Source organism: Acinonyx jubatus, chromosome C2 (assembly GCF_027475565.1).
Source record: "Acinonyx jubatus isolate Ajub_Pintada_27869175 chromosome C2, VMU_Ajub_asm_v1.0, whole genome shotgun sequence".
Classification (NCBI taxonomy): Eukaryota; Metazoa; Chordata; class Mammalia; order Carnivora; family Felidae; genus Acinonyx; species Acinonyx jubatus.
In genome coordinates, this window is record NC_069384.1 from 39,244,472 (window position 1) to 39,258,511 (window position 14,040).

The 14,040-nt window shown below is 36.9% G+C and overlaps 1 long non-coding RNA gene across 2 annotated transcripts in view; it reads left to right on the top strand.

The window, feature by feature from the left end:
- The window catches only part of LOC128315148 (uncharacterized), an 82,546-nt gene that overhangs the window by 43,941 nt on the left and 24,565 nt on the right, over positions 1-14,040 (top strand). Inside the window, exon 5 of one of the 2 annotated variants that reach the window (XR_008297601.1) lies at positions 4,061-4,229. The exons of the other annotated variant lie outside the window; for it this stretch is intronic. This is a non-coding gene — a long non-coding RNA (uncharacterized LOC128315148). The remainder of the gene's footprint in view (positions 1-4,060; positions 4,230-14,040) is intronic. 2 annotated transcript variants of the gene reach the window in all.

Genomic DNA, 14,040 nt, shown 5'->3' on the forward strand with positions numbered 1-14,040 from the left:
AGGCTGGTTTGCTAAGGCAAACAAAAGATCCTTTTATGAATTTACTCTAGGGCAAGTTTGCCTGTCTAGATGGGCATAATTAATAAGGGCCATAATAATCTGCTCAAAGGTGAAGCATTTGGGCTCATGCTGAGGGTGCTCTTTCCCTGAGGAAGAGAAAATCAATTACTGTCCAACAGGACATCCCTTTGATAAGATACTCTCACAATAAAAGCCCCTATCTCAATACAGTTTCTCACTGCACTCTTGAAGATAAATCATTAAACAACGCTCTCACCTGCTCTTTACTCGAAGTTGGCTCTTACTGATTTTGTGATGCAGAGAGAGTCTTTTCAGTAGTATGTTCAAAATAGTGTAAAATCACACTTCTAGTCCTGGAGATTTATGCCTGAGAGAAAACAATACTCCAGGGAAAGCTGTCACACTCACCTAGTCTCCTACTAGACATACCTCTCCTTCCCTCCTTCTCTCCTTTCTTCCCTCCTTTCAGTCCTTCCTTTCCAAATAATAACCCTAATGAACTGTTACACAAGTTCTTCTGAAAGAACTGCTCTTCTGAAATCATTTAGTTTTAGAATTCTCCTAACAAATGAAAAACCTTTTAATATTTCCAGATTAATTGGGTTTATGTGCAATTAGAATAAAACTACCTATTAGCTGTCAGTGAATAAGGAGTTGCAATTTTTCTTTTCTCCTTTCTATCACTTTCCCTACCCCAAAAAGAAAAAAAAGGTAGAAAATGACAGGGAAAGATTTAATTTCACCTCAGCCTACCCACTTCTCTGTGTGGCCTTTTTCTCCATAATTACCTTCATTTTGTATTCTCTAATTACCACTATAGATGTTAAGTGGACATTAAAGTTAAATTCTCACATCATCAATAAAATGCACTGTTCTTGCAAATTCTTTGTTATAGCTGAAGCCTTGAAGTTCAAGTCTATTTGTAGCAAGAAACTTCTCGATACTATAAGCGTTTACTTAAAGAGATTTTTATTGAATCTTGTTCATTAAGGTAATAAGCCTTATATTTTCACTCAGCAGATATTAAAATGCTTATATGAGAGCATTGTTGACTAGTTTCTAAAGCAAGGTAAATTTTACAACACACAGTTGTTTCTGTCTTTGACAAATGGAAATTTTACAAGAAAAATCCTTGCTTCATATGCTTCCTTTCTCAATCCATGCCCAAGGGATTCACTATCCATGGGAGATAAATGTCAAACTATATGTAAAATATACTTGAGAACTGGAGGTCCTTAGTGGCCCTGAGCAACACAGTTCTGGGATTGATGGTGTCAATAACAGTCATGTTGTAGTTTCTGGCTTCAGTTTCCTTATGCACACAGAGATAGAATGTGCTGCATTTTTTAGAACTAGTAATTAAACATTCAATAACATCCATTCTGTTCGTCTCTATGTATACAAATAAAGCGTTAGAGCTACCTACATATATGTGCACAGAGGTTTTTTTTTTTAATGTTATTGTGTAGTTCAATCCCAAATGTGTTTTACAGCATCCTCTTCATCGAAGTCCATTTTAACTTTCCTGACCTAAACTGTAAATCTCCCTTCTCTAAATCCACAGATAATCTGACACTCTAAAGCACAAGTGCAACATTAAATAAAATCCAAATGTAGATTCTAACAAATTTATGAAATTTTAGAATGAGGGAAACATAGTCACCCAATATCTGATTAGAAGATTACCCATGTTTGCCTTAGGTAATCCTTCCTTCTGCACTGTGTTCACACTTTCCTCTTAGACGTCTTTCATTTCTCTGAGTCTTTATACCTTTGTTCTGCTGCCTGGTTTCCTGGGACCGGAGGGGTCTCAGAAGGATTGACCACCACTCAACAAAGGAGAGTAAAGGGCCCTGAGGTCAGTCTACCCTACATGTTCTCATTTTCCAGGAAAAAATAAAATTAAAAATAAAGAAGTTGCAATAAGTTAATTATTCAATTTCAAGGGAAAAATTGGGGTTTGCACACATGGTTTCATTTTTTGAAACGACATTCTGTATACATTTTTTAAATAACTCAAGAATTTTATTCTGGCTAGCTATATAGTATATTTTTAGTTAAGGGACTCAAATTCAGAGAGGTAGGGAAAGAAGACATGATGTATATATTTGTCCTAACAGTAGATATATGAATGTTTTATATTTTAACTATAAGGTATATGTCCTAAATTTTAATTACTATGCAGCTCTTACCCTCTACTGTTAAAATTAAAACAATCTACAATAGTTTATATCATCACACACACACACACACACACACACACACACACACACACACACACACCTATAAGAAATTAGGAACCCTAGCCAACTAAAGAGCAAAATAACTCATGAAACAAAGTATAGTTCTAGAAAACCAATAATTCCAAAGATCTGTGAGTATCTGTAATAGGCATTTTGCAAAATGGTTTGGTAACCCTACCTTCAAGACTAGCAATTATTCTGTTGAGTTGAACAGGTCTCCTTTAATTGTCCCTAAGAGTAACTATGTTGCCCTTAGTAGTGCAAACAAATGCAATTCTATAGAATTTCTCTCTATTGGCCTATCTGAATCAAATAAAAGATTTAAACTTTTTGAGCCGAGGAAAATATTTTAAGAATCAAAGATCTGAAGTCTTCACATTGGTTCATTCCACTTCTGCTTTATGGATGGTTTTTAGTTCCTTCTCTGAATGAAACTTACCTGTCCTATGAATCATTTCTCTAAGATTCCACTCTTTTTCTTATACAGAAGTATTCTTCTGAGAATACTTATTAATTGCTGGTTTATACTGGTTTATACCCTTCCCAGGTGACAGCTACTTAGGGGACAAGTAACATCTCTGAGAACATTATTTTCTTGGGGAGGACACAGTGCTACAGTTAACACTAATAAACTGAATGATAAAATTGTCAGAAGAGGTACAGGATAGGAGAGAGATATTTTTTGTTGAAGAAACTTTTTTTCCTTATGTTACTTTATATTGACTATGAGTTACTCTATACTTATTTCTTGGCATGTTCACAACATCAATATGATAATGCGTAATAAATGTCTGATATCCGGGGCACCTGGATGGCTCAGTTGGTTCAGCATCCGACTTCGGCTCAGGTCATGATCTCAGGGTTCGTGATTTTGAGTTCTAGCCCCACGTCGCGCTCTGTGCTGACAGCTTAGAGTCTGGAGCCTGCTTTGGATTCTGTGTCTCTCTCTCTCTCTACCCCTTCTCCGCTCACACTCTGTCTCTCTCTCTCTCTCAAAAGTAAACATTAAAATTTTTTAAAAACAATAAATAAATAGTCTGATATCTTTGTAAAAGGAACTTAATATAGATATACTTTTTGGAGGCTGTTCCTCTTATCTAAGTTTATTTAGCAGTTATTTCTTACATTCCAATTACTATTAGCATATTTTTTCTTGATATAAAAGCAATTAAACTTAAAGTGAAAATACTGCCCCACACTGTTTTGCCGTATAGTTTGTAAATGTTTTTAACATCTAGCAATTTTATATGTGAGTAGGAATGGAAAGGAGATTTCTCCTGTTTTCTTGGTCCTCATCTTGACCAAAAGTCAACTGTGTTTTTAAATACAGAGCTTTGGATTACTGAATGCTTACATTTGATAAACAAATGAGCTCTTCTTTATGGGTCACCTAACCTTGTTGCAGGAGAAAATAAGAGAATAAACCTTTTGTGTGATTGCCTATTTGGGGAAACTTAGGAGGGAAGGGACAAGTGTAGAGTCTGCTAGGTTCAGCTCACACATGCCGAGGATCCATTCTTGAAGAACTGTTCCAAAGTGTGGTGCCCAGAAGGTGCCCTGTAAGTGACTACAGAGGCCTCTAGTGACAGCTGCTGATAAATGACCTTTCTATCCCCATCAGTGGCAATCCAATCTTCAGATCTGTAGGAACTCTAAACTGTCTATTAGCAGAGTCACCAGCTTTCTGATTGAGAAATGATGAGTAACAACACCCTCCCCTGTCATGATTCTGTCCAGGTCATAACTTCGGGAAGAGTATTTAGGTTTTCCATTCATCCATTTTTAAATATTTACAGGCTATGAATATTATGTTGTTATCTGCATTTCTGAGTTAAGTCTAAAAGCAAATGTGACCGCAAAACAGATGACTGAAATGAACCCATAGAAAATGTAAGAAAGAAAATTCTTCTAACTCTGAATTCTGACCAGGAATTACAGCCAGTAACAAGGAGCAAAGGTATCAAGGTGAATTATAAAGATTCATTTGATTACTTATGGGAGAGATAAAAATGCATCTAAGTGTATTAATGATATTCTGAGTTTAAATTTAAGGTAAACCTGTAAATTATGATGACTAGACATGTGGTAGTTAAATGGTAGCTGTTAAATAGAAAATAGTTATGCATACATAAATGTTTATAATTTTAGAATGCTTGGGACACCTGGCTGGCTCAGTCGGAAGAGCAGGCGACTTGGTCTCAGGGTCGTGAGTTCAAGCCCCACATTGGGTATAGAGACTACTTAAAAATCAAATCTTTAAAAGCAAAAAGAAGAATACTAAGCAAACTATAATTTTTTTCACATTCACCCTCTTACAGAACAATGAGGATCAAGGGATTTTTCTTTCACATCCTTTAACTGAAATTCCATAGAAAGATACTCAAATATAGTTCTGCCAAATAGTACATAGAAGGTTTGTAAAAAGGAGTATTGAGCAGGCTTCTGCAGATACACATCATGTCAAAATTTACTAACCAAATAAATATTCTCAGCGACACTATAGATAGAAACATGTTAGATATCCTTGACATGTACAACTGCACAGCTTTAAAAATTGGATCTTGATGAAGATGGGTAAGATGATTTACTCTGGCTCATTTGCAAACATAAGTAATTTTCAAAACTCTGAGTTCTTTTTTTAAATTTAAATAAATGCATTTTTAGTGTACCCAAAATATCCAGATGCGTAAAATAAAAAATTATGCATATTGGAAATGAGACAGTCACGGTCTCCTGGTTTTCCATTTGAATTAGGCAAATATGGATTTGGTAGGTAGCATGTCTCCTGAAAATAGGGTTACATTTTATAAGAGTGATTAAGTGGTCCAGTGCTCAAAAAGTGAGATAACATTTTGAAATCAGCCAAGAATGCAAGGAACCTAGAAAAAGTTGATGAGTGCTCTTAGAAGGATCTTATGAGCAAGTTAGCTTCAATTTTCTGATTACTGCAACAAGGAATAAAAGAGAGAGAGAGAGAGAGAGAGAGAGAGAGAGAGAGAGAGAGACCACTACTGCCATCTGTTGGTCAAATAAAACACCAGCAGCAAAATCTTCCCCCACCAAACACTAAGGACTCTTGCTAACCCTCACTGGACTAGTTCCAGATAAACCTCGCATTCTGTTAGAATACCAAACAAGAGGCTATTGTTCAAATAAACTTCTCCTTTCTGTTCTGTGCATTGTTCCTTCCCGGTGTGTTCTAAGAAAGGGAGAATGTTTGCACCCTGACACAAATCAAGAGATCTACAAAAACAGTTCATCTTGTAACTAAAGTTAACAGTGGTTCACTGTGTTTTCACATGTATGAATGTGTGTGTGTGTGTGTGTGTGAGAGAGAGAGAGAGAGAGAGAGAGAGAGAGAGACAGGCAGACAGACAGACAGACAGACAAAGAGAAATGAGTAGTGGAAAATGAGAGAAGTTTCTGGTATGGGGCACAAGTAGTTTGGAAATACTTTTCTTAATCATTCTGATTGAAAACATTATCTTCAGAAAATGACCTTTAGCTAGGACGCCAGAATTTTACTTCTTTGTTGTTCAAGTGTGGACCCTAAACCAGTTTCGTCAGCATTACCTGGCCGCTTGTTAAAAGTGTAAAATCCCAGGCTCAATCAAAGAGTGAGAATCTAATTCAGAAATTCATTTCTCTGAATCATAATCTGCATTTTAAAAAGATTCTAAAATGATTCTTATGCATGTCAAAGTTTAAGAAAGGATATTTTACTTTGCTTCCATTAACGCATCAAAACATTGACATGTTTGCCTTAGATTTACTGATTCTAAAATGTACATTTTTAATTTATATTTTAACATCTTTAAAATTAGGTTATGTATTATAATCTATAATGTCTCATATTTCAGATAACAAAAGTGTTTTTCACTTCAGTAGTATATAATGTAATGATATATCTTGAAATTGGTGGAATCTTTGATTATGTGAAATATAGTAGGCATCATTTTGTGAAGCAGAGAACCAAGTAGGATAAAGCATAAAGCAGGTACAATAAAAATAGCTAATATTTTCTGAGCATTTATTATACACTACATATTTTGTTAAGTCATGCATTTTCTACTTAATCATGAAGCACTTTAACCAGCTCCATTTTATGGATAGAAATAAGACTTGAGTTAAATAAATTTCCACATCACCATATGGACTATGTTAGATTCAGATAACAATCAGGTCTCTCTGATTCCAGAGGTCATGCTCTTAACCATGAAGCTATTGCTTCTGACAGATTTTTCTGTTACTGTAGAAGTAGCAGGAAAGGGTAGAAATGAGAAAAAGTCTAAAGTAGAACTTTTGTTTTGTTTTGTTTGTTTTTTGTTTTGCGGGGTGTAGGGAAGGGATATTAAGGTCCATGGCCTTAGAGCTGGCAATGTTGGAGGCTGGAAATGTAAGAAAAGCATATATAAAATAGAAGGTGATGATCAAAACTGCCAATGTATAAAACAATTTCAGAACAGAAGAGAAGGGCAGGCTGAAGTGAGGCTCTAAGCTGAGCACCTGGGAGTGGGGGAAAAGATGTTAGTATTGGTGATGGTGAAACATTGCCTTGTCTTGCTGTGTTATCAAGGGCCATCTCTCTACAGGTATTGGAAATACATCGATAGTAAGCCTGTGAAGAAAAGCAATGGGAATTTCCCAGTGTTTTATTTGCATCGATAGGGTTTTCTTCTTTTTAATTTCTCTAGTATTTTAATGTTACACAAAAATAAGAACATTTCCTATGGTAACACAATCCACATTTTACCTCCTACCTTTCTGCCAACTGCTATGACTGCAACCTTCATAAACTAGTTTGCTCAATGAGATCACCAACAGCTCCAAATTGAAGATGCTCAAGGTAAATGATAATAGTCTTTGTCATCAGTAGAGTACTTGCAATTTCCCAGGTACCCCAAGCAGACCTTTCTATATGACACCCACTGTGTTACTATGGCCACTTTAAAGATGAGGAAAGAGATGCTTAGAGGACTTGAGAGCTTAATGTTGCACAAACAGTTAGTGATAGAGATGAAAGTTCCTAACTTTTATTCACATGATCAACTGGTAGAGGAGGCAGTTAAGGAAATATAAATGAAGTTGCTTCACACATAACAAAAGTAACAAAAGACCTAGGGGCACCTGGGTGGCTCAGTCGGTTGAACGGACTACTCTTGATTTCAGTTCAGGTCATCATCCCAGGGTGGTGGGATCAAGCTCCAAGCTCAGCGTGGAGCCTGCCTAAGATTCTCTCTCTCTTTCCCTCTACTCCTCCCCACCTCTCATGCACTGTCTTTCTCTCTCAAATTAAAAAAAAAAAAAAAAAAAAAAAAAGGACAAGGCCTAGTTTGCATGAAATAGTCTGACTTTTAGTTCTCCCAGGTTAATTCTGACTGAGGTCTCCAGGCATTCTCAACATTATCCTCGGTTGGACAAAGAACCATATGGTTAATTTTCAGAGAGTGGTTAACTATGGTAATTCAGAAACAATCAGAATTAGCCCTCATTCTTATTGAGTTTGGGTAATTCAGAAAGAGTGGATTTTGTTCACTTCAGTCAAGTAATTGGCTACCAAATACTTAAAACCAGAAAGATAAGCAAAGAAGTATTTGCATGACTTGGCCCAAACCACATGCAAATGTGATCTCTAACAAATAACAGCATCCTACCTCTGAATCCTCAGCGTAGGGATTCTCTTTGCTCACATCAGTTTGGAAATAAGCATATTTATTACACTAAGTAATATTGTAAGTATTGCTAATGATGATGCTGGTAATCTCTTCCTGTAAAAGGCTGCACTCACTGTTGTTGTAAGCCCCTTCCTGCTGATAAATTGCCCACAGGTTAAGGCAAGTCTCTTATAAATACTGCAGTGTGCCAGCCCAGAAGAATAAAGTAAGCACAACTTCAAAATAATTATGGCAAAAAGCCATTTCCTATTGTCACTAAGTGTTTAAAGGTTTTTATAATATAATAAAAGCATGCCCTAGCAATTTGTCGTCTCATAATATATACTTTCTTTTACAATCGGAAAATTTATTAAATAAACAGTCCATCATCTTAATTGGTATGAGAGCATGCCTGAGTCCTGAGGAGAATGAATTCCCTCAGGCACCCTTAGAAGATGATCTGTTCAGCTTAAGAGGTGCTTTCGTGCTGGGTGGATACTGTTCCAATCCGTTTATCTCTGTAAGTCTAGGAACACTTTCCGTATTTTCATATATTTCTCCCCATTTTATTTGAACACTTAGAGAAGGAATATTGTTACCAAGTGACTTTTTCTCATGTGTGCCTCAATGGAATTCTATTTTCAAAACATAAAAGTAGAGAAATACTGGCACGATCTGGTGGAGAAAAATGGGAGGGAAAAAAGGAAAGCAAGTCATCTTTTTCATCTTGAAAGAGAAGCCTGTATTTCTAATGTTTTGCTTGTGGGATTTTGGTTCTGAAACTGCAAATAAGGATCTCTTAGATTTTGTGGTTCTAAATTTATTTTGGTGAAGCATGTTGCAAACCCAAACCTCCCTAATCAATACAGATAGTCTAAACTGCTTCATCTTGGGGCGCCTGGGTGGCTCAGTCGGTTGAGCGGCCGACTTCGGCTCAGGTCATGATCTCAAGTTTTGTGAGTCGCGGCCCCGCGTCGGGCTCTGCGCTGACAGCTCAGAGCCTGGAGCCTGCTTCAGATTCTGTGTCTCCCTCTCTCTGCCCCTCCCCCACGCATGCTGGGTCTCTCTGTGTCTCAGAAATAAATAAACATTAAAAAAAATTGTTTTTTAAAATAAACTGCTTCATCTTTTCCTCTCAATGATGTAAACTTTGCTTCTTTTCTGAAAGGAATGTTCTCAAGCATTGCTTATATAATCATGATCCTAATCTCTGCCCCCCCACCTTTGTTTTTCTTAAGAAATGAGGAGAGAATCTTAGACCAGTAGAAAAGTCAAGGAAGAAAAAAGTGGATCGCTTTTCTGCAATATTTCAATTGCATTATATAAAAACTGGGTTACTCCCTCCCTAGAATGCATTCTTAGCCTTAAACTTAATAATTGATTTCTTACTCTTTCTACTTTAGTCATTTAACTTCCTTTCCCTCTTTGGATATTATTAATAAGATTATTTGCCAGGGAATTTGAACATAATCCTACTGAATTGCTACAATTAGCTTTGTATTCCAGGTGTTAATATCTTTCTGTTCTTGTTGTTGTTGTAAAAACTGAAATTAGGGTTGTTGTTATTTTACTAAGGTTACTTTGGTTAAAAGGCCATTATAAGAGTTCATAGTTATTTAGGACTACCATGTGCCAGGCACTTTACAAATCATCTCAACAAAACTACAAATTATCATCATTCTACAAATGACGAAATTAATGAAGTAATATTGATGCAAGCTGGCTGAGTCCAAGGACCCAGTGGGGAATCCCACAGGACCTGCCAAGAGGGTCTTTGGCTTCGTGTAGGACAGAAATCAAACTCAAGCCAAGAGGAAGTGAGAGCAAGGTTTACTGAACGTACAGAGAGAATGAAGATACAGACAGAGCGTCTAGGAGACGTGGAAAGGTAAGAAGAATGAGTCTCATCTTTGCTTGGGGTCTGGGGTTTTTACTGAGGATTGTGGTCCTGTGCACGCATCTTCTCAGGCATCCAGGAACAAAGATGAGTGTTTAGATGTCCTCCATAAGTCACTTATTCCCTGGAGCTAGGGTTCTTGGTGAGTCAGTGGGCTTGGAAAACATTCAGGATGACCCCATCCGGTCACTCCCTAGATGTTATCTATTGTGCTCCTGGAAGACTCCAAAGAAATCATTAACTCCTTGACCTGTATAAGGAGGACATACATTATCTGAATTATAAGCCATGTGTAAGGTGGTGATGCAGGTTCCTAGCAAGAATAGAATCAGGAAAAGGAGCAAAAAGTGTTTTTTTTCCATGGGGTCCCTTTAGTTTCCCTGTCTCAATGTGAAGTGTATATTAGAAAGAAAATATAATGCAGCATAATGAAGTATAGCCAACAGGTACAGCATACGGTTTGAATTTGAACTCTTATCTGTTGTGGTGCAAAGCGTGTTCTTTTTTCACTATACCAATTTTGCGGTAAGTGATTAATCTGTTACATGAAAATACCAACATTAGCTGTGCTGTTTCAGGCCCTAGAAAAGATAAGGTGTGAAGACTAGTTACCACAAAAGAAACAGTGGTATCTCTTTAAGGTAGAAAAGATCTAAATATGAGGATTCATTTAGAAAAATAATAACCATGGACATATTATACACGATCCAAGTACTTACACATGTTGTAGGAAAAGGTAACTTTGTTTTAGAGAAATCACATATATAATTTGAATTTCTCCCTGCTGAAAAGGAATTTATTCACTCCCTCTGAGCAAAACAAACTCAAAAATACTGATATCCTTATCTTTAGTCTATTGGAAAACCATACTGAAGTAATACCTATGACTCATCCCTCAATTTATTCCATTTTTTATTCTTAGTTTCTCTTTTGGAAAAAAAAATAGTCGTGGTCATTTAAACAATAATAAGATTTAAAATTTTTGAAATCGGTTCCTACATGGAAACATTTGTTCTGTTAAAAAGAAAGCCACAAGCCCAAGATGGAGTCATTTGCCTCCAGGACAGCAAAACAAGACTTAATTGCAGTTCCAACTTCTCCAGGGTGGAATTTTAAGCCAATCAGTCTGGAATTTTCTGTTTAGCACCAATGAGGTAATCTGTCACTTGGGCCTTCTTCACTCCTCCCAAAGGAAGATGAAGTGCTCCACCCAGTAAGACTTCCTGTTTTTCTCCCTAAGGGAAGGTGACCTTACCTGAAACAATTCTTTTTCTTCTTTTGCTAATAACTTCTTGCCCCACCCTCCTTCCTATAAAAACCTCCCATTTACTGGACAGCTTCTCAGAGGAACTTTACTCTACTTGCTGCCCTATTTATAAATCGCTTCACAAAGACAATTCGATCTTCAAATTTATTTCGTTGAATTTTTGTTTTCTTAAACAGTTGTTTTTCTTGTTTTTCCTCTATTTAACATTTTTTTTTTTTTTTACTTAAAACAATAAGAAAGCCTGGTGATTTGATTTTATAGAATAAAAATAAAGGAAAGTTCAAGTGATTATCCCCAATATACAAACTCCTTCAACATAAAAGTACAGGGCAGAAGAGAGAAGTTTGTTTTCTATAATGAGTTATCTTGATAGGCTTTATGTACCAATTCAAAGCACTGTATAATTGCTCATTTTTCCTGTCTTTGCCTATAGTTATAATGAGAAAGAGAGGAAAAGTTAATTTTCCTACTTAATACTCATGTTTTGCTTCATTATGAATTGGGAAAAATTTAATAGCTTTAGCACATGGTAGAAATCATGTTTATTTTAGTCCTAAGACCCTGACATATTTTTCTAGCACATGGTAGACAGAGACCCCTATTTATGCATTTAGCTCATGTTTTTATTTATGCCTTAGTGTTTTTAAAAATACCAGATCAAATTGTAAGCCAATCCATAATGTCTTCTGCATAACTGTGTGGGAGTTAAACCACAAATATTATCTATATTTATATTGGGCTGCCCCACCCCTTGGCTGTCTCCTCAGCCCTGGTTTACTAAGGCTGACACTCCTGGGTATGGTGGCGCCATTTCCATTTGGCATAGCTGTCTACACCGGCCTTTCCCTTCTGTTGTCTGTCTTTGGCACAAACTAGTGAATGAAGTCATGCAAAAATGTGTGGCTAGTCATTGGGGATGCCTGGGACTGTGATAATGGAGACAGCTAATCTGGCAGTGTGTCCTATGGTTTCTGAATTATCTCCTCTCTATACAGGTTTTTGGCTGGCCTGATAAATGTATGCTAAACTTTATATGCACAGAAGCAGTGCATTTAAGAGCAGAGTGCATGAAGTAGTGTACTAAAATGCATAGAAGTCACCCCAAGCTGCCATCTGGCCAGCAAATTATCATTGAGCTATTCCCATAGTCCTTTAGCTTGGCTTTTTATGCACATATACTTTGTTGGAAGATAGAGACAATACTTTGTGGTTGTATATACACTCCTGTTAAGTTCCAGGTATACTGATAATCCAGTTGTATAACAGCCTAACACTTCTATATAAGTCTACAGATCTGTGAATTGGAAAAAGCTTCAGGTGTTTTCAGAGGAGTTACTAGTCAATCATAAGTATTTATCATAAGAGCTTACTATGTGCCCAGAATCTTTAAAAGAAGAGGAGAGGGAGTGGGTGGGGAAGAAAGAGAAGATTGTTTATAAGTCTAATTTTGGTGCTAGGAAAAGGAGAAACTGTCTAAAAGTATGAAAGAACTCTCAGAGATTGTAAAACTGACTTTGGCTTCGTAGTCAGGTGAGGTTTGGTGCAGCAGGCAAATTGGAGCTGGGCACTGACTTGGAGTCCTTGGTAAAGGATCATTAACACCATCGACTAATATTCAGTGGGTGTCTGTAATATGCACAGTGCAATGTGATTGTACAAGATGTGGGGAAAGAACGTAATATAAGATACACACTTTTTACTCAGGGTTTCACAATCTAATAAGAAACACATCAATAGAAAAATAAATAGCAATCCATCCCAACAGATTATAATGCTAAATAAGAGATTCTGACAGCAAGTGTAACATAAAGTCAGAAGAGTGGGATTAGCTGGCCAAGAAGGAATGCATGCATGAGGTGGAATTTAAAATGGTCTTTAATTGGTGAGCTGATCTTGGATATGTACAAAATACACCCCCAAAGATTTGTTATCTCCAACATGCATAATTAAACAGACACAAGGTTTGTGTCAAGAATAGTGGGACTAAGTGAGAATTAAAGACAAAGAGTTGTGAATTATAGGATCATAAATTTGGAAGAGACTAGACTATCACTTGACTCAAATGTGGCAATTGCTTTCACAACCATGAAGCTTCTATAAAACCACTTTATACTGGTAGCAGGTGTGCTATTGGGTACATTATGCCTGGATTGGGTAGGACTATTCATGCCAGGCTGAAAGGTTTATGCATCATCCTCCAAGAGACAAAGAATCACTGAAAAAAATTAAGGAGGCAAAATGTATATAAAAAATATATATGCAGATACTATATATTAAAATCTCACAGTCAATATACCAGTTATCAGATCCAATTAGAAGACATGAGCAGGCAGATCAATGAAGAAACTATTGAATTTGTCAAACTATAAGGCACGTGCTTTAGACAAAGTGTGGTGGCAGCAGAAATATTGAAATGATGGGTCCATTGTTAAAGAGAGGCTGAAGAAAATACTACTTTAGTGGGGGGGGACGCCCATTAATTTCAGTTTTTGGCATGCTTTTTTTTTAATGTTTATCCATTTATTTTGAGAAAGAGAGAGAGGAAGCAAGTATGCAGGGGAGGGGCAGAGAGAGAGAATTCCAAACAGGCTTCACGCTATCAGCACAGGGCCCAACATGGGGCTCGATCTCATGAACCGAGAGATCATGCCTTGAGCTGAAATCAAGAATCAGATACCCAACCAAGTGAGCCACCCCGGTGCCCTTAGGCATGCTTATTTTGAGTTAACAGTGGGGCAAGACAGAAATTTAGCATAAAGGTTGGCATATATAAGACTGACACATTCCAGTCTCCACCTACAGGTAGAGAGAGAATGGTATCTCCTGGGTGCCCTCAGCTTGATCATTGAACATGGTGTGAGTGAGGTCTTCATCCTGCATCATAATGGAGGTTAAGACTGGGATTATAAAAAGAAGTCACAGTATCACAAAATTGAAAAAAATTCTAGATCTTTCTGG